This window comes from Danio aesculapii, chromosome 13 (assembly GCF_903798145.1).
Source record: "Danio aesculapii chromosome 13, fDanAes4.1, whole genome shotgun sequence".
NCBI classification, from domain to species: Eukaryota; Metazoa; Chordata; class Actinopteri; order Cypriniformes; family Danionidae; genus Danio; species Danio aesculapii.
The window spans coordinates 41,465,203-41,485,444 of NC_079447.1; the positions used below are offsets into that span (position 1 = coordinate 41,465,203).

Consider the following 20,242-nt stretch of genomic DNA (forward strand, 5'->3'; position numbering starts at 1 on the left):
TTCTCCCCATGTTCGGTTGGGTTTCCTCCAGGTGCTCCAGTCCCCGCCCACCACCACCACAAGTCCAAAGACATGCAATAGGTGAATTGGGTAAGCTAAACTATCCGTAGTGTATGAGTGAGTGAGTGTGTGTGTGTGTGTGTGTGTGTGTGTGTGTGTGTGTGTGTGTGTGTGTGTGTGTGTGTGTGTGTGTGTGTGTGTATGGGTTGCAGCTGGAAGGGCATCCACTGCGTAAAACATATGTTGGATAAGTTGGCGGTTCATTCTGCTGTGGCAACCCCAGATTAATAAAGGGAATAAGCTAAAAAAGAAATGTAATGAATAAAAAAAATAAAATAAAATGTGTATGTGAGAGTGTATGGGTGTTTCCCAATACTTAATAAGCGAATAAACATGTATGTAAAACATATGCTGGAATATTTGGCGGTTCATTCTGCTTTGGCAACCTCTGAAATAGAGACTAATCTGAAGGAAAATGAATGAATGATTTACTATAGTTTTGCTATTATACACACAAAACAAAATTTGTATATACTGTATTTAAAATTAAACAAAACAATGCTTTATTTTGCAATAGCACTGTTAATTGACCATGATTTTAAAATGAGTTTTGAACGTAATAATAAAATAAATTAAATTACATTGAAATATTTATAAAATAAACTAATGATTTAATTGCCATTTAGAATTAAATAGAATTGTTTTGTATTTTATTTTACTTTTTATTTTATTTAATGCAAGCACAAAACAAATTACTATAATCACAAATTACAAATTATAAACTACTTTTGAACAGTTATTTTATAGTGCAATAGCATTTCACAGTTTTACAATTTGTACTGTATTTTTGATGAAATAAATGCAGCCTTGGTGAGCAGGAGAAGCTTATTTTAAAACATTTAAAAATCCTACTGACCCCAAACCTTTGACTGGTAGTGTTTTTATAAAATCAACTAATGATTTAATTGCCATTAAGAAATTTTAGAATTAAAATTGTATAATTGTATTTATTTATTTAATTTATTCCAAGCACAAAACAAAATACTGTATTTTAAAAATACAAACAAAATGTTTATGTAAAAAAAACAGCAACGGAAAATGTAATAAAAACAAAATAATATTCATCAAATTAAAATGTACACAAATTGTATGTATGTATGTATGTATGTATGTATGTATGTATGTATGTATGTATGTATGTATGCATGTATGTATGCATGTATGCATGCATGTTTACATTGCAAACAGTCTTTTTTCTTTCAGAATACTTTGACTAATATAGCAACAATTCTTCACTGTTGTAAGAATTGTTCTATTACTGGAAAATCACTATTATCCACCTGTATCTTTGCTAATTACATTTTTTGTTTATCTGTAATATTTCTCAAAAATAATATTCTTACAGTTCAAGACTACTTCATGAGTACATTAATCCTAAAATCAAGCTAAAATCTTTAACTCAATCCATATGGAGACTCTGGCTTTGTATGAGTCAGTAACAGTAACCAAAGCATGCAGAGCTTAATCAAGGGTCAACATACTGACATGGACATCAGAGAAACAGGGGCATACGAGGATAATGTCATCTACCCATCATTCACATTCAAACAGAGCCTTCATTCAGCCTGCATTATTACAAATACATACCATCAACCACACAGACACACTGCCTAGAGGAAGAATGTTCAATCTCCAAACAGACAATCTGAGGCTTTGTGAGACTCTGCAAAAAGCATACAGGGTGTTATATGAAGGCAGAATTTGATTGTGCACCATAGGAAGGGTATATAACGTCTATTGCAAGTGCACAGTTTGGGGATGTGGGCTCTAATACAGTCTCTTTGCTTAAGCATCATAAATTTAGGGGTTTAGCTCATTACATCTGGAGCTGTTCAAATGCTAAAATTAGCGCTGGACTAATCAGAGAGTAGTTGAGGTAATGCAAGAGTCTGAAACCGGCTTTTCAACCATTTCATCTACCATATTTCAAAACCCAATCAGCACAAGTCAGGGGTCCCTTATTAAATGTATTAATGATGAGGGCAATTAATTCTTAACGAGCTGGATAATGCTTCTAATGGGTGGAGAATGAGACTCAATAATGCCTGAGCACTTTCACTGAGAAAGTTATGAAAGCACATTCTTTTAAAAGTGGTTTGATGAAGGTGTTGTTTGAGGACAGGAACCATATTAAATGTATTTGAGGATGTGATGGATAGACAGTTTGCTCAATGGGTGAGAAAGCACTTCAAGTGGAAATGGCAGCGATTTGTGCCTACACTGTCAGAAAAAAAACAGAAAAAGTTTTATAGTGCATGTATTTAACATGTACTTAGTGTATTTACCTAAAAATACATGATTGAATAATGTAACTATTGTACAGGCTGTTAAGGGGTAGTACAGTTGTCATCAAGGTCATTTAATGACTATCCTAAGAACGCTAACGGTTACTAAAGTAACCCTTCGTTCCCCGAGGGGGGGAACGGAAATGCTATGTGGAAACTTCCACTATGGGGATTTCGTCAGAATCCAATCATCTGAAAGAGTATAAAAAACGGGCCAATGAAATGCCAATGAGTTGGCAGCGTCAGCGTGCACAGCTGGCGTCAATGACAATCAGTCATGCTATAAAGACGCAGCCAGTGCCATGCTCGACATCCTTTTCTAGCTGAAGAGACTTTCACGCTCAACAGCTAAGGGACAATCGTTGTGGCGAAGGAACATAGCATTTCCGTTCCCCCCCTCGGGGAACGAAGGGTTACTTTAGTAACCGTAGCGTTCCCCTTCGGATGGGGAACTCCAATGCTATGTGGAAACTTCCACTATGGGGAAATCTATGGAAAACGCCACAACGAAAGAACCTTACTGCGCCCCTGGCGAAGGGTGTGCCACGCAGAAGAGCGAGCGCACCTACAATGCCCCGAGACACAGTCTTCCAACGTGTCCCCTGGCCCTCACTTACCTGTTCAGAAATATTTCGGGGAGTCGCAATAACCCAGTAAAAAGGTTTTGATACGACAGTACGTTGGGAAAGCGTTCAGTCCCGATAGGGAGGACGCTGCGGAGCTCACCTGCTACCCAGAGGGGAGACCTGGTGACAATCTATGGACCAGCCCAGAGATGGGGGGGTCCTAGCATAAGGATGGTTAGCGGGGAGGGAAGACACGAGCCCGCCTAGAAGGGGGGACTAAACCGTGGCTGAGTGAGCGTATGGGATCGCCAGCGGGGATCACGCATAGCAGGCACCTATACCCAGAACGCGGGCTGACCAGCGGGCATGCCAACAACGTAACGGGCCAACACCTGACTCCTCCGCTGAGTCAAATGCTGGGGGCCTCGGAGGAACTCTGCAGGGTTCGCCAAATGGGGATAAGAACTGACAAAGCTGAAAAGGCGCACGTATCTCCGGGTTAGGGAAAAAAGGCGCAGCAAGCGTATTTCGACACCTCAACCGAATTGTTTCCTCAATCACCAAGGGTTACCTAATACCCTTGAGGAAACCGGCTCCACTCGCAGATTGTAAAACCTTGCAAATGTATTAGGTGTCACCCAACCCGCAGCTCTACAAATGTCCGTTAGAGAGGCGCCGCGTGCTAACGCCCAGGAGGATGCGATGCTCCGAGTGGAGTGCGCTCTCACCCCCGGGGGACACGGCTCACCCTGGCTCTGATAAGCGAGGGAGATGGCATCCACTATCCAGTGGGCCAACCTCTGTTTAGATACGGCACTTCCCTTCTGCCGACCACCGTAACAGACAAAGAGCTGGTCAGAGGATCTAAAGCTCTGAGTGCGGTCCACATACACTCGCAAAGCGCGAACAGGACACAATAATGAAAGGGTTGGGTCTGCCTCCTCCGCGGGCAGCGCTTGCAGGCTCACTACCTGATCCTTAAACAGCGTGGTAGGAACCTTGGGCACATAGCCGGGCCGGGGTCTCAGGATAACGTGAGAGTAGGCCGGCCCGAATTCTAGGCACGAGTCACTGACCGAAAATGCCTCCAGGTCCCCAACCCTCTTAATCGATGCCAACGCGACCAGCAGAGCTGTCTTCAAGGACAGAAATCTCAAGGATACTGAGTCAAGTGGCTCGAAGGGGATCCCCACGTAGGCTCGTTAGCACTGCCGCGAGATCCCAAGAGGGCATGAGAGGGGGGCGGGGTGGAAACATCCGCCTCGCACCTCTGAGGAACCGGATGATGAGGTTATGCCTCCCCACGGTGCCGCCATCCACCGCATCATGATGAGCGGAGATGGCGGCCACGTAAACCTTCAGTGTGGAGGGCGACAGCCTCCGCTCCAACCTGTCCTGAAGGAAAGAAAGCACGACACTGATCTGGCAAGATCGGGGGTCTTCTCGGCGAGAAGCGCACCACTCAGTGAATAGACTCCACTTCAGGGCGTAGGCATGCCTCGTAGAGGGTGCTCTAGCCTGAGTGATGGTATTAACCACCGCCAACGGTAGGTTACCTAAGTCTTCCTCGATGCGTCTAGGGACCACACGTGGAGGTTCCACAGATCTGGGCGAGGGTGCCAGATGGTGCCCTGTCCCTGAGAGAGTAGGTTCTCTCTCAACGGGATCCGCCAGGGAGGGGCCGTCGCGAGGAGGGAGAGTTCTGATAACCAGGTCCGGTTGGGCCAGAGAGGCGCAACTAGCAAAACCTGCTCCTCGTCCTCCCTGACCTTGCACAGTAACTGCGCGAGTAGGCTCACTGGGGGGAACGCATATTTGCGCATGCCCCGAGGCCAGCTGTGGGCCAGTGCATCCGTGCCGAGGGAGCCCTCGGTCAGGGAAAAAAACCTCTGGCAATGAGCGTTCTCGGCGGAAGCAAACAGGTCGACCTGGGCTTCCCCGAAGCGCGCCCATATCAGCTGAACAGACTCGGGGTGGAGCCGCCATTCTCCCGGGGTAAGGAGCTGCCGTGAGAGCCCGTCGGCCGCACGGTTGAGCCCGCCCGGAATGTGAACAGCACGCAGTGACTTCAACCGCGTATGACTCCAGAGGAGCAGACGGCGAGCGAGCTGAGACATGCGGCGGGAGCGTATACCCCCCATACGGTTGATATACGCTACCGTCACCGTGCTGTCCGTCCTGACCAGCACGTGTTGCCCCCTCAGCACCGGTAAAAAGCGGCGCAGGGCGAGAAACACTGCCAACAGCTCCAGGCAGTTGATATGCCAATGCAGCTGGTTCCCTTCCAAAGGTCCGCAGCAGCATGCCCGCGACACACGGCCCCCCCAACCCGTACTGGAAGCATCTGTCGAAACGACAACATGCCTGGACGCCTGACCTAAGGGCACTCCGGCCCGTAGGAAGGAGGGGTCCCTCCAGGGGGTGAGGGCACGGCGACACAGCGCAGTGACAGTCACTCGGTGTGTGCCCGCGTGCCATGCGCGTCTGGGGACCCGATCGTGAAGCCAATGCTGTAGTGGTCTCATATGGAGCAATCCGAGCGGCGTGACCGCGGCTGCGGATGCATATGCCCCAGGAGCCTCTGAAATAATTTCAGGGGGACCACTCTTTCCTGTCGAACTCTCTCAGACAGTTCAGCATTACCTCGGCGCGCTCCCGTGAGAGGCGCGCCTCCATAGTGATCGAGTCCAGCTCCAGCCCGAGAAAGGAGATGCTCTGCACGGGGGCGAGCCTGCTCTTTTTTCGGTTGACCTGAAACCCCAACAGGTGGAGGTGCCGGAGCACCTTGTCTCTGTGCACAATCAACTGCTCCCGAGTGTGGGCTAAAATCAGCCAGTCGTCGAGATAGTTGAGTATGCGGATGCCCGCGAGCCGAAGGGGCGCGAGGGCACCCTCCGCGAGCTTGGTGAAGACCCGCGGAGACAGAGAGAGCCCGAAAGGGAGGACCTTGTACTGCCATGCTCGACCTTCGAACGCAAACCGCAGAAACTGCCGGTGGCGTGGAAGTATGGAGATATGGAAATACGCATCCTTCAGATCTATTGCTGCAAACCAATCCTGAGGACGGACGCATCGGATGATGCGCTTCTGCGTAAGCATTGTGAAGCGCAGCTTGTGAAGGCAGCGGTTCAAAACGCGCAGATCTAGGATTGGCCGTAGCCCACCGCTCTTTTTGGGCACGATGAAGTACGGGCTGTAGAACCCACTCTCCATCTCGGCTGGAGGGACCGGCTCGATTGCATCCTTCGCCAGGAGGACAGCAATCTCCCCTCGCAAGACAGGGGCGGACGCAGGGCTGACCCTGGTGTAATATACGCCCGTGAACCTGGGAGGCCGTTTCGCGAACTGAATCGCATAGCCGAGTCTGATCGTACGGATGAGCCACCGCGATGGGCTGGCCCGCGCTAACCAGGCAGGCAGCGCCCTCGCAAGTGGCCCCCCCCGTGCGATCGCTGACGTGCCAGTGGTGGGGCAGCGTGGAGTGAGTGGGCTTGCCCGGGAAGCGCTGGGGTCCCACGGGAGAGCAGGAGACGAGAGACTCGCTCTCGTCTCGCACCCAAACTCCAGAGGAGGGGCTGAGAGGGGGAGAGAAAGGAGACCGTTCTCTCGCGCTCCGTGAGCCCTTGGCGAAATGCACCGATCCTGCGAGCTGGAAGGCATAGCGTCCCAGACTGGCAGTGTTCGGGCTGTCACATCCGGGGAAGGAGAAAAAAGCTCTTTCATTGGGTTTTGAGTGGCGTTGAAAAACGCCTTTGATGTTATTTGTTGAGCCCGGCCCCCCACCGGGGAAAGAGCAAGTTCTCTCTTCTCCGGATGGCCCGTCTCAGGGATGCTTCGCGGTCCGTTTACCGGACTTAACGGCGCCCTGGGGCGGAGGCGCTGGCTGACTGCGGGATGCTCGGCGCGGCCGCTTGGCCGGAGGCGCGGGCGGGGGCACCGGAGCAGGTCTTGAAGCCGCAGGCGGGCGCCCTCGGCGAGGAGCAGCGGAGGTGGATGGCTCGGCGGGGGGAGCGGTCTTACGTACCCGCCGATAGATGACTTTGCCCATCGCATCCGACTGCTCTCTCACCGCGGTGAACTCCTGGGTGAATTCACCCACGGTGTCGCCGAACAGGCCAGCCTGGGATATGGGCGAGTCAAGAAAGCGAACTTTGTCAACTTCGCGCATATCTGCCAGGTTAAGCCAGAGGTGGCGTTCCTGGACCACTAGTGTGGCCATCGACCTTCCCAGGGCACACGCCGCTGACTTGGTGGTACGCAGAGCATAGTCAGTTGCGGTGCGAAGCTCATGGAGCAGGCCTGGGTCGGAACCACCCTCGTGCAGCTGGGCCAGCGCCTGCGCTTGGTAGCGCTGGTAGGTGGCCATAGCGTGCAAGGCGGAAGCAGCCTGGCCCGCAGCTTTGTAGGCTCTGGCTCCGAGGGAGGCAGAAGACCTGCATGCTTTGGACGGGATCTGAGGCGGACCCCGCCAGGAAGAGGCGCCACGCGGACATAAATTGACCGCAATGGCGCGCTCGATCTGAGGAATCGCCTCATACCCCCTGGCTGCTCCACCATCGAGCGTGGTGAGGGCGGAGGCGCACGCAGATCGGGCAGAGAAAGGTGCCCTCCAAGACTGCGTGAGCCTACTGTGCACTTCTGGGAAGAAGGGGACGGGAGGTCTAGAAGGCTTCGCCCTCTTAGCATCCTCCACGTAGCACCCATCTAGTCGGTCCGGCCGCGGAGCTGGGGGATAAACCATCTCCAACCCCACGGCCGAAGCAGCCCGAGAAAGCACGGCTAGCATATCCGCTTCTGGATCCGTGACCGCGCTCGCCACCCCAGAGGGAGGGAGCGGGTCCGGATCCTCGTCGGATAGTGATAGCCCACCCTCCGATGCAATGATGGACATCTGGTCCTCGGTGTCATCAAGCGAGAGGGCGACCATCCCTGAGGATGGAGCGCTTCTCTCGCTCAAAGCTTGGATGGAGCGCGCTGAGGAGTGGGAGGTCCGCGAGCCCGAGGGCGGCGGATTTACTCCTACTGTGACCCTCAGATCTGCCCGAGTGCCAACCGCAGAGCGGGGGACAACTGGGGTGGGTCGCCCTTTTGCAAGGGCGAGCCGCGATCTTAGCTGCGCAACAGACATGACGTCGCAATGACGGCATGAACTGCCCGCGAGCACCGCATTGACGTGCTGGACCCCCAGACATGCCACACAGTGCTCATGCCCATCATCCGGGGACAGGGAACCACCACATCCAGAAACGCACGGCCGGAACGACATCTTTAAAAAGACGCGCTGCTCGGCCGTGTTGCTCTTTTAGCAAACTTGTTTCCTTATACCAGCCGCTCTTTGAGGACCGGAGCCAAAGAACGCCAGGCAAGGGCGAAGAACCCAGCTCGACCGACTGCCGATGCGTATACACGCTCTGGACCGGGAGAACTGCGTCTCGAACTCTCTCTGCAGTACAGCTTGGAGAAACCCTCAGTAACTCTCTCAGAAACTCGCGAAAGGCTCTGAAAGCGAAAGGATGTCGAGCATGGCACTCGCTGCGTCTTTATAGCATGACTGATTGTCATTGACGCCAGCTGTGCACGCTGACGCTGCCAACTCATTGGCATTTCATTGGCCCGTTTTTATACTCTTTCAGATGATTGGATTCTGACGAAATCCCCATAGTGGAAGTTTCCACATAGCATTGGAGTTCCCCATCCGAAGGGGAACACTACCAGTCACTACACTACAACAGTTTTAAAACAGTAAGATGTATAATGTTTTTTAAAGAAGCCTCTTCCGCTCACCAAGTCTGCATTCATTTAATACACAGTATAGCATAACATAACTTTACAATAATTTCAAGATGCAGCTTATTTGTAATTTCAAGTTGTCTAAAAAAATAAAGACATGTATGTTGAAAACAGCAGAGAAGAAGGGTTTTTAAGCCTTCTTTGATTAGTAGTTTAGAAGAACAGCATTTATTTGAAATATAAATACTTAGTCACATCACTTTTGTTTACTTCACATTCTTTAATGAGCACTTTGGATCAATTTAAAGCACATCCTTACAACATTAAAGGGCACCTTTGATGAAAATTATCTTTTGTAGGCTGTTTGGACAGAGCTGGGTGTCCACAGTCATGATGGGGTGATATGAACACAATAAGTCTCTCTTTAAATCAGTTGTTCAAAATAGGATCCAAATCCCTCCCATTTCGAGGCCAATCGCATCGTGATGTAGGAGTGCAGTTTTCCCGCCCAACAAATTGATTGACAGCCGCGTATTAACATGTCTCCTTAGCAATGCTTATAACCATATCAACAAGACAGAACATGTGCAAAACAACTGGGATGAAAAGATCTGTTCAGCTCGCTGTGATCATCAATCATCATCAAATGTGATCAAGAAAGAATTTTACAAGTTTAAAACATTTTTAAAACAGTGCATGTTTGTAATGAATTACAGCGATTTTACCATCTTTATCACCACAGCTGCATGTCAGTACAATTATAAAAGAAGACGATTCAATACCGGTTAGTGAATGTTAAATCAGGTTTGTTTTTGGACATTAACAATGGATTGCCATACAGCGGTGGATATTAAGATGTATCCAGTCACATTTGCCATGCAAAAACAGTGCAAAGTTAAACATGAACGCTGTCTGTGTCTGTGTGAACTTTGCAACGACATTGTGTGCGACTCATTGCAGAAAGGCTTGAATTAACTCCACAACAAATACATCAAATAATCTTTGGGAAAGTTCTTACTCTAGAATTTTTCACAAACATTCTGTGAGATCTGCTTCCTTCATGTCTTTAACTGTGCTGTTTATCTGAGACAGCCGAGGCGGAGACTGGCACACTCTGACAGACACATAGGAATGGTGGGCGAGGAGAAGAATTAGCATTAAAGGCACAGGCAACAAAAACAGCTAAATTGTGTTTAAAGCAGAAAATTAAATTTTTCTGAAAGGTATAACAAACAATCTGATGGGTGTTTTGAACTGAAACTTTACAGTCACATTCTGGAGACACAAAAGACGTATCTTAAATCTGGAAAAAGGGGGGAAAATAGGTGCCCTTTAAAGTATTAATTTAGTTTTCTTTAGATAGCATACCAGTGGTGCTTGCTTTACTTTATTGGTTAATTTGTTAATTCATTCATTCCTTCATTCATTTAAAAAATAAGTGTCATTAAGCTGTTTGCAAATTTAAAACTAACAATGTAGAAAAAAAAGGTGTACAACAAAATATTACATTGGATGACTCTGACTCTGAGTGGGTTTAAAAGAAAAAAAAATAATAAATGAATGAATTAATGAATGAATTAATTAATTAATGTTCCAACCTGTGAGAAATTAGGTGATACAAAATACAGAGAAAAAGGATTTTTTACTTGATTGATTGATTGACTGATGAATGCATACTAACTGTAGGACAGTTCCAAAACAAAATTAGGCACTTATGAAGCAGCATAATAGTGACCCTTGAATTGTTTATATTATTAATACATCACATGCAAAATGTTTCTAATAGTGTATTCCGCATAATGAATGAATGAATAAATAAATGAATGAATGAACGAATGAATAAACGGTTGAATGAATGAATCCCTACAGCTATGGCAAAATTAAGATGTTAATTGAAAATTCTCAGTTTAGCTGGATTTATTTGGTATGGGTTTAAGTGAAATTGTATTATTCTATAAAGGTCTTCCTGTCTTCCAATATCAAATAAAATATTTGAATTACAAATGTTCCCACTTGTTGTGATTAAAAACCAGGGCTATTCCTTAAAATACTAAATAATATTTTTTAAATAAACCTTTATAAAATAAAATAAACATAAAAAGTGTACACAAAACCCATACCTTATAAATCCAGAGAAACTCAGAAATTGAAGTGGCCTTTTATTTATTTTTTTACTGTATATATAGTGTCTGTTCAGTCATGCTTTGTAGAGTGTGATCTGCTTGTAGTATTGATTATTGCAGGTAGCAAGAAGCCTCTGAAGGATGAATGAAGAAAGCCAATCTACCAACGTCGCCCGAGATAGCAAACAGCCTATAGGATTAAACAATCAATACAAACAACCAGACAAACCCGAGCTGAGGACAGAAACACGCACACCATCATGGCCACTTCCTGCAGCTATCCGTCATCCCGACCGCTCCTGTTTATGTTTATGACTCACAATAACACGTAATCTTGTATTCACTCGCTCTAATAGGCACAAAGGACAAAAGCCCCATTATACCCAAATCACGAGTGGGAGAGAATCAGCTTTAGCCAGTAACACAAGTCAAATCAATTGCCTGCAATCTCCATCCAGTGCCAGCGTTCAGGGACGCCAATAACATCATCTGCGATATGAGCATGTTCATTCAACACTTCAGGCCTCATATGGCTTCTGTCCTAACAAACAAAAAAAAAAAACAGGAGGAGGGGGAAAAAAAAGGAGAGGTGGATGAACGTTAATCAACATAAGAGTGAAAGAGAGTGTGTAATTGGGCTAAACCGAAATGCGGTGTCACCAATTAGCTGGAGGAGTGGGTGAAAGGCTTAAGCGCTCTTTAATTGTTACTGTTTTTCTTGCTCATTTAGTGAAGCTCTAAGAGAGCAGAGATTGAGAAAAAAAAACACTCTTCAAAGAATACATACTCAAAAAGACTTTGCGAAGTTAATGAGGGATTGCAATGAAACATCTATGACTAAAAGAGAGTGTTCTTCCAAATTATGCGTCTATTGTTATTTTATTTCCATTGTCCCATTTATTATTTTAATGGCCTTTAATTTTTATGAATACGTTTTTTTTTTCCTTCTTAATCTGTGTAATGGTCTCTTTGTTTAGAAAGATTTTTAAAAAGAAATAAATAAAAAGCAATAATAATTAAAAAGCCCTCTGGAATGATTGTGACAGACAGCGCAGTTTCCCTTCTGATTAAAAAGCTCATCCATTTTATCAAAGCCAGATGAATGAGGAAGAGATAAATATCCATATATTTGCTTGAGGCACGCAGCCCACAGTCTCTCAGGAGGGTGTTTTGAAAATTTTAGGAAGACTTTAAGAAACGCACTTCTAATTAAGATTATGTTAAGAGCTGGAGGTACTGTAATATGCAAATCAAATACATGAATCAGATGGTGGGGAAAAATACTGGCTAACTTTAATATTTTCTTTTTTTCACTAAGTTTAATAAAATATACATATTGTATGCCTTCTAATAAGTTGCTGCAGTGAATAAGTATTTCTGAGGGCCAACCTAGAAGTTTAGAAGCCTAAATGTAACTAAGTTAGTAAAAACACTATAACCAACTATGACTATAACCAACTACACACTAGTTTGTGCAAACTTTCTAATAGTCAGAGTTTGAATATTTTAAAAGAGAACTGATATAAACAAAAATTGTAAAAATTAACTAGTGCTTTTAATTTAATTTATTTATTATTGAATTCTGGTAGTTCCAGAGTTAATGTTTATGGCTACCACCGTAGTTCAATTTAGCTGCTATTTAGTTCAATTTTAAAAGAAAAAAAAAATCACCTCAAAAGGAAAACTTTTTCAAGTGGAATATGTGGTTTACTTTGCTCAGATGAAAGGAAATTAAAATTCTAACATTTTTTTAAAACCAGAACCAGGGCTCAACAGAAGATTTTTGACTTTCCAAAATTCATAGGCATCTTTAAAGCAATTCACATCTCTCCAGACAACAAATAATGGCCTTCTCTAGCAAAATAATCAGTCATTTTCACACATTTTACCAAGAAAAAAAAAATCTTCAACTCCAAATCAGAAAATGTTGTGACCCTATGGAAAACCCAAATAAAAAAGTAGTGATTTCTAAATAAAACTTTCAACAGACTTTTTAATGTTGTCCTATTCTTCATAAGTCTTAAAGTGGGCAACAGTACGGGTTCTTCCTTGTTGCCACACATTTAAACCACATATTGAAGACAGGTCGGAATTGCAGACTGGTCAGTCAAGTACCTGTGTCCTCTTTCTCCGCAGCCATGACTTTGTAATGTGTGCAGAATGTGGTTTTGCATTGTCTTGTTGAAATATGCATGGGCCAGCTTGAAAAAGAAGGCAGCATATTGTGTTCCAAAATCCCTATGTACTTTTCAGCATTAAGGGTGCCATCATAGAAGTGCAAGTTACCTTTGCCAAGGGAACTGACACAACCACATACCATGTCAGACCCTGGCTTTTGGACTTGTTGCTGGTAACAATCCGCATGATCCTTTTCATCTTTGGTCTAGAGCACACGGCATCCATTTCTCCCAAACAATACCTGAAATTTTGATTCATCTGACCACTGCACACGTTTCCACTGTGTGATGGTTCATCCCAGATGCCTCCAAGTCCAGAGAAGTTGATAGCAATTCTGGAAACTGCTCACATAGGGCTTCCTTTTGGGACAGTAAAGTTTTAACTGGCATTTGTGGATGTGATTATGTATTGTGGTACTTGAAAAAGGTTTGCCAAAGTTGTCCTGAGCCCATGTGGTGATAATGCTTATAGACGAGTGACGATTCTTGATGCAGTGCTGCCTGAGGGATCGGTGCTTAGGCTTGCACCCTGGTCTTTTATGCGCTGAAATTCCTCCAGATTCCTTAAATCTTTTAATTATGTTATGCACTGTTGAAGGTTAAATATCCAAATATCTTCCTTTGAGGAACATTGCTTTTGAATATTTTAATAATTTTCTCACAAATTTGTTGGCAATCCTCGGCCCATTTTCGATCCTAAAGGACTAGACCTTTCTTAGACCTTTCGTTCGTTCGTTCGTTTTCTTTTCAGCTTAGTCCCTTTATTAATCTGGAGTCGCAATAGCGGATTGAACCGCCAATTTATCCAGCATACCAGTGACCTTCTTGCTGTGAGGTGAAAGCGATACCCACTGCGAAACCATGCTGTCCCTGGTGCTAAAATAGAATTACAATCACCTGTTGGCATCACCTGTTTCAAATCACATCATTACCATCATAATCAATTTACCTGATTACCAGCCCTAAATTGCTCCTGTGCCAACTTTTCTTGTAATGAGCTGCAGGTCTGAATGACAGGAAAGGATGTATATTACAAATGAAATAATTTGACCAGACAAAACATGAAAAGGTTTGTGTTCATATTGTCTGCAATGACATAAAAGTCAAAGTAAATTTGGAAATGACTGCTGTGCATTTTCCACACTGTGCCATTTTTCTGAGGTTGTAATAAAAGTCCTGGTTTCAGAACGTAAATCTGCAGCACTCAATATAACATCTTTTTTTACCTTTAAAATGACCTTCAGAAATACATTTATGACAAGCATTCACTTTTAAGCAGATAAAACACATCAGTTAATAAAAGTCTTGCTTCATCAAATGCTAATCAGACTCGTTCAGAAACATTTCCAAGATGTATAAGACACCATAAATGATTCTTGCAAATGAAACTTGTTGAACGTTGTCTTTTATCCTTTTATTTGCACTTACTAAAGACCCTTCTGTTAACGAATGACAAGCTGAGCAAGCAAGTGAAATGATTTTAAACAAAGATCAGAGATATCACTGATGATTATACCACATCCGATTTGGAATAGAACAAATTGTGATTGCTGAATGAAGTTGAAATGAAATGTAATTGGCTCTAATGTATGTAAGTAGATTAGCGGACCCACTTGCGTTACGCTAGAGAAGGGTTTGTTTACCTCTTTAGCGTGTCTGGTACATGGTGGTTTATCCGTCATCCTGACAGCCAATAAGGTTAGGAAGTCAAGAGTTACACGGTGACTGTGACATCCAGACACAGAGAATGTTTCAGATGGTGGAAATAGATAAATAAATATATTGCTGAAGGGAAAGGAGTAAGAAAAGAAAAGTGAGTGAGATGAGTAGGGTGTTAGTAACTTTATTTACTTTAAGAGCCCTTCCAGTGTTTAACCCTTTGATTAATTAAGGGAGATTTTTTTTTTGTGTTTTTTGATTATTTTGGTTGTTTTAATGCAAAAAATGGAAAATGTAAGTAAAATGAATCAAATCCAGAGTTGGGGATGTGATATTTGCAGTAAAAACTTGAAACATAAATTCACAGAGAATGCATAAGTTAACAGTACATTAGAACATCTGTTTATATTTTACAGAACAACTAACACAGAGTTAATATGTTTAATCTGTAAACATATTTTTAAAGGAATTTAGGGGAAATAAACATGCATTATGAATGCAATCAAAAAGAGTAGTTAACAGTATACAATATACTTTGTAGAAATTCTGTGAATTAAACTGCACAACCCAAAATAAATAATACTTATCAAAAGGATAAGAGTTGGCTCTCTTTAGAACAAACACGATTTTATTTTACATTTTCGCATTTATGACATATTATGGACATGAAATCTCTCCGTTACAAATGTGACAGATGTGAACCTGCCACTTGACATTGGTCAGTCAAATAAAATGTTTTCAAAAAGACATTTTTGAGTATTTTTACAGTACGGTAAAATACAACCCCACACAAACAATGTAGATAGGGTTTTACTATTTTGGTGAAAACTTTATTTTTTACATGGCAAGGTTGACATTTGCATGGAATTGCGCATTGTTCTTTCAATATTTCAACCACATTTCCTTTCATAAATCTACTTTATAGTGGGTAAAAATATGGTGTAATTGTCTGCATTAAAACCTATTAAAACTGAAAAAAAAAGTATTTAATTAAAAAAAATGTAAGTATTAAATTATGCTATTTAAGCATTAAATATATTATTTTTTGGATAATAGCCTTAAATTGTGTAGATAAGACTTTAAAAAACTTCTAAATAAATATTTTATTTTTTACTAACAAGCGTACTTATTTATCTAGTGTTTTGGTGCCATTTTCTCAACAAATATTTTTGCTTTTAAATTTTATATTTGTATAACCTTGCTTGCTTGATTGACTCACTGATTGATTGATTGATTGATTGATTGATTGATTGATTGATTGATTGATTGATTGATTGATTGATTGATTGATTGATTGATTGATTGTCTGACTTAATGATTGATTGACTGATCATTCGCTTGACTAATTATAAATTATATTTGTATGAATTTTTTGTATGAGGTTAAATGATTGAATGCATTGACACAATACGTTAAATTGTTCTCTGTAATATCCAAATAGAAGATGTGTGGCTTAAGTGCAAATGTTCTCCATAAATGGTTTTACAGGTCCATTTATAACTTTAGGAATTGAACTTAATATGATAAGACATGATATGATACTTATTTCTTCATTCAGCCATTCATTTTTGTACACTTTTTAATATTTCTGCACACTTGGACCAGTTCTATTGGAGAAAACTACAAATAATAAAAAAAAATCTGACATCCAAGCTACAGACACAGCTTAGTAAAGAGGTAAAGAGGAAGCGTTGGTGGCTTAAGTGACAAAACTCCAAATCAATACTGAATGCTATTTCTGTGTCATAAAAGAACAGCATTATTATCCGTGTAATTAAATAATTTCAGTGTGCCAATGCAGAAAACTCTATTTATATACTACAGTATAGAGCTCGATGCTTGTTTTGGCTTTGTAAGAAAAGCCAGCCATCTGACTGAACTTCAGTTTTGAAGGCACTTGGCTTGAACTACAAGTATACTCTCAAGACAGAGAACCAGAACTGTGAATCCACAGCCGGAAGATATAAGAAAATGAGTGAAAAAAGAAATATAAAAGGGGAGGGAAACAAAGTATGCACAACAATCTCCCTCAAATGCCATGATGAATTAAATCTGACTGTCTCTTGCCTGCGGAGGACTAAATGCACACCAAACAACAAGGCCCTACAGGCTTTAGCTTCAACTTTGATATCTATCAACACACTTCTATGCACACAATTGAAAAGAAAAAAAAAGCCTTCTCACTATTCATGCTGAATAATAAATCCCAAGAATCTGTACAGCAAACATTGCATCCCCGTTGCCTTGACCTCAACCTTTGTGAATGTCAGGATGCAAAATCATATTCACTTAAAATTATTGCACGCAAATATGAAAGCATGCAAGATAAATGGTCAATGTCAACATTACATTGCATTTCAAGCACAATCCATTAATAAAACCCAATAAAACTATATATCATGTAAGTAAAATGATGAAAAAACGTATGGCTAAACAATATATAGATTTCCTGTATCTCTTTCTCGGTTAAACGAATTGTATGTAAAGATTCAAATGATGTTGCATTACAATAGTGTTGACCTGACAGTTAAAAATCCCATTGAACACAATACAGCTGACTGTCTACATCAAGCAATATCTACACATAGCAGGTGGTGTGTTATTATTTATCAAGAGTAGGTGGTGTGCAATTATTCGGATGCACTTTGAGGCACTTTAAACACTGGGCAGTCAGCTCTGTAATTTGACTGTCCAGATGTACAAGTATGGCAGTTCTGAATGCACATGACTATTGAAACGTAAAAATGAAACCATACAATTGCTAGCATCTTGTGTTGTCATAAATAAATGGTGATTTCCCTCACCTGCATAATTATGCATGTTGTTATGGCTGCTGATGAAGAGGAAATTAAAAGAATACCATCAAGACTCTCGAGCACAACATTTTTTTTAATATAGCAAGTACAGTGCATCCATTCATTACGCTTCACTTTTTCCAAATTTTTTATGTTATATAAATTATGTTATTTTCTCAAAATTCTACACACAATACTGCATAATGACAATGTGAAAATTAAAAAGAAAAAAACCTAAAAAATCACATGTACATAAGGCTGGGGAAGGTTACAGGAAAAATCTGCTGCTCATTGAAATGTCCAGAGAGCACAGTGGCCTCAATCATCTGTTAGTGGAAGATATTTGGAACCACCAGGACTCTTCCTAGAGCTGGCCGGCCATCTAAGCTGAATGATCGGGAAAGAAGGGCCTTAGTGCGTACTCACACTATGTACAGTTGCCTTGAACCAGGCCGAAGCACGCTTGTCCCCACTCCCTGTCTCCCCCGACAGCCCGCACTCACATTGCATTCAGGCCTGAGCAAGCTTACGTCATTGATGATGCTCTGTTCAGTTTAAGAAGTGCCAGTGACCGTTCTACCTTGAATAGCACCCTGGGCCAACCGCCCTATATACGCCCCCCATTGCAAGGTTACATCTAGTTAATATAAAAAAGGACCATTAAACATGTCCATTCTAAAAAAAGTTGTTGTACCCCAACTTTGGGTAAAACATGGACAAAACCAGAACTGGAATTATTAAAAATATGAATATTTATTATAAATAAAATAATAATAATAATAATAATAATAATAATAATAATAATAATAATAATAATAATAATTATTATTATTATTATTATTATTATTATTATTATTATTATTATTAATCATATTACTATTATTATTATTATTATTATTATTATTATTATTATTATTATTATTATTATTGTTGTTGTTGTTGTTGTTGTTATACAATTATTATTCTAAATAAATAACATAAATCAATCCTAAATGTAACTGGAAAACAATGTAAAGACAAAACTGGAGTGATATGCTATGATCACTTGAGAATATTAATTTTAACATTTCTATAAAATTATTTGACAACGTTACATCTTTAAATAACGTTATAAATGTATGCCCAAGGGAGTCCTAATCGTCTGCCGTGTCAGGTCATTTATTAAACCTTTGAGTTGCTTATTTAAAAGCTGTTGTTTTTTGCTGTTACCCTCAAGCTCACACCGATCATGATTTTATTTTTCGTTCAGAAAATGAAGTGTACGAGGAAGCAATAGAGTGTAATAACATAAGTACAATCATTCGTTACATTTAGTATTGAATTACAAAATAAATATGTTTTATAGAATTATCTGTTCATCTTAGACTCGACTCAATGCCGAGAATTAATGTAGTCTTACTTCGCTGACTCTTTATCCCTACTTTCTGCTTCATAGCCATGCTTAGTTAAAAAAAGATCATCATCATATTATATAAACTTTTTTTTGTCAGCTTGCAAAACTCGCTGCGTGTCGACACCTTGTGTAATAAATATGAGCATGAGGGTGCGTGTTTTATCTGCATGCATGTAAACAACTGGGATTCACACTGGGATCAGGAGCAGCGTGTGTGAGGCCCATGGGAATGGTTCTCTCTGCGCATGCATCAGTTTGCTTGCACCAGCGTTATTTTTGTTGCACATAGAGAAAAACAAACTTGCGCTTACAACAGACGCCCAATATGAATGGCCCCTAACACCTTTATTCTGGGATTAGCCTACCACTCTTGGGATTAATACACTTGCATAAAATAAATCGTATCTCAATGCATACTGAGGCACATATGATTTTTACCGGGGCACGATTTTGTTTTTTCTTTCTTATTGACCGTCTCCCCATGCTGGCCCCAGCAAGATGCTGCCCTGGGCGATCGCCCATTTTGCCAATGCCTAAATCCGCCACTGAGAAGCGCTCTCGCTCCACACAGCGGAGACTTCTTTATATCGTTTTAGTCGTTTGGGATGCAGTGACACGCAGTCAAATATTTCGGCGAACAGATCAGCCAATTTTGACGCTCATAAACAATCATAAAGTCCACATGCTGAAGGTATTAGGAGGTTTGCTAAAGGTGCAGCTGTGGTGCAGTGAGGGGTTTGTATCTTTATTAAATTACGGCAGCTCGCGTTTGTTGAACAGTAAGAATTATTAATGAATCCATATGAAATATGTCATATGCCATATGAAATGAATCCATATGTCCCTTAAAAGTGACGTCTCGTCTTCAGTTTTGGGCTCAGGCGTGCTTTGCACTCGCTTTACAAGTGTACCGTGCTCTGGCACACCTCTCTGGCACACCGCGCCTGAGCCCAATTCAGAGCACTCACACTTCTCAAACGAACTGGAAAACGGGGCCTGGGCACAGTTCGAATAGCATAGTGTGAGTGCGCCCTTAGTCAGGGAGGTGATCAATAACCCGATGGTCACTCTGTCTGAGTTCCAGCCTTCTTCTGTAGAGAGAGGAGAACCTTACAGAAGGACAACCATCTGTGCAGCATTCCACCAATCAGACCTGTATGGTAGAGAAGCCACTCCCCGCCTGGAATTTGCCAAAAGGCATCTAAAAGCCTCTCAGACTGTAAGAAACTAAATTCGCTGGTCTGATGAGACTAAAATTAAACTCTTTGAAGTGAATGCCAGGCGTTACAATTGGAGAAAATCAGGCACCGCTCATCACCAGGCTAATACCATCCCTACAGTGAAGCATGGTGGTGGCGACATCATGCTGTGGGAATATATTTCAGCAATAGGAACTGGAAGACTATTCAGGATAGAGGGAAAGATGAACGCAGCAATGTACAGAAACATCCTGA

The 20,242-nt window shown here is 42.3% G+C and overlaps 1 protein-coding gene across 2 annotated transcripts in view; it reads right to left on the reverse strand.

Annotated features, from left to right (window-relative positions):
- atrnl1a (attractin-like 1a) overlaps positions 1-20,242 on the reverse strand; it is a 431,550-nt gene that overhangs the window by 159,063 nt on the left and 252,245 nt on the right. The gene's annotated exons all lie outside the window — the stretch shown is intronic.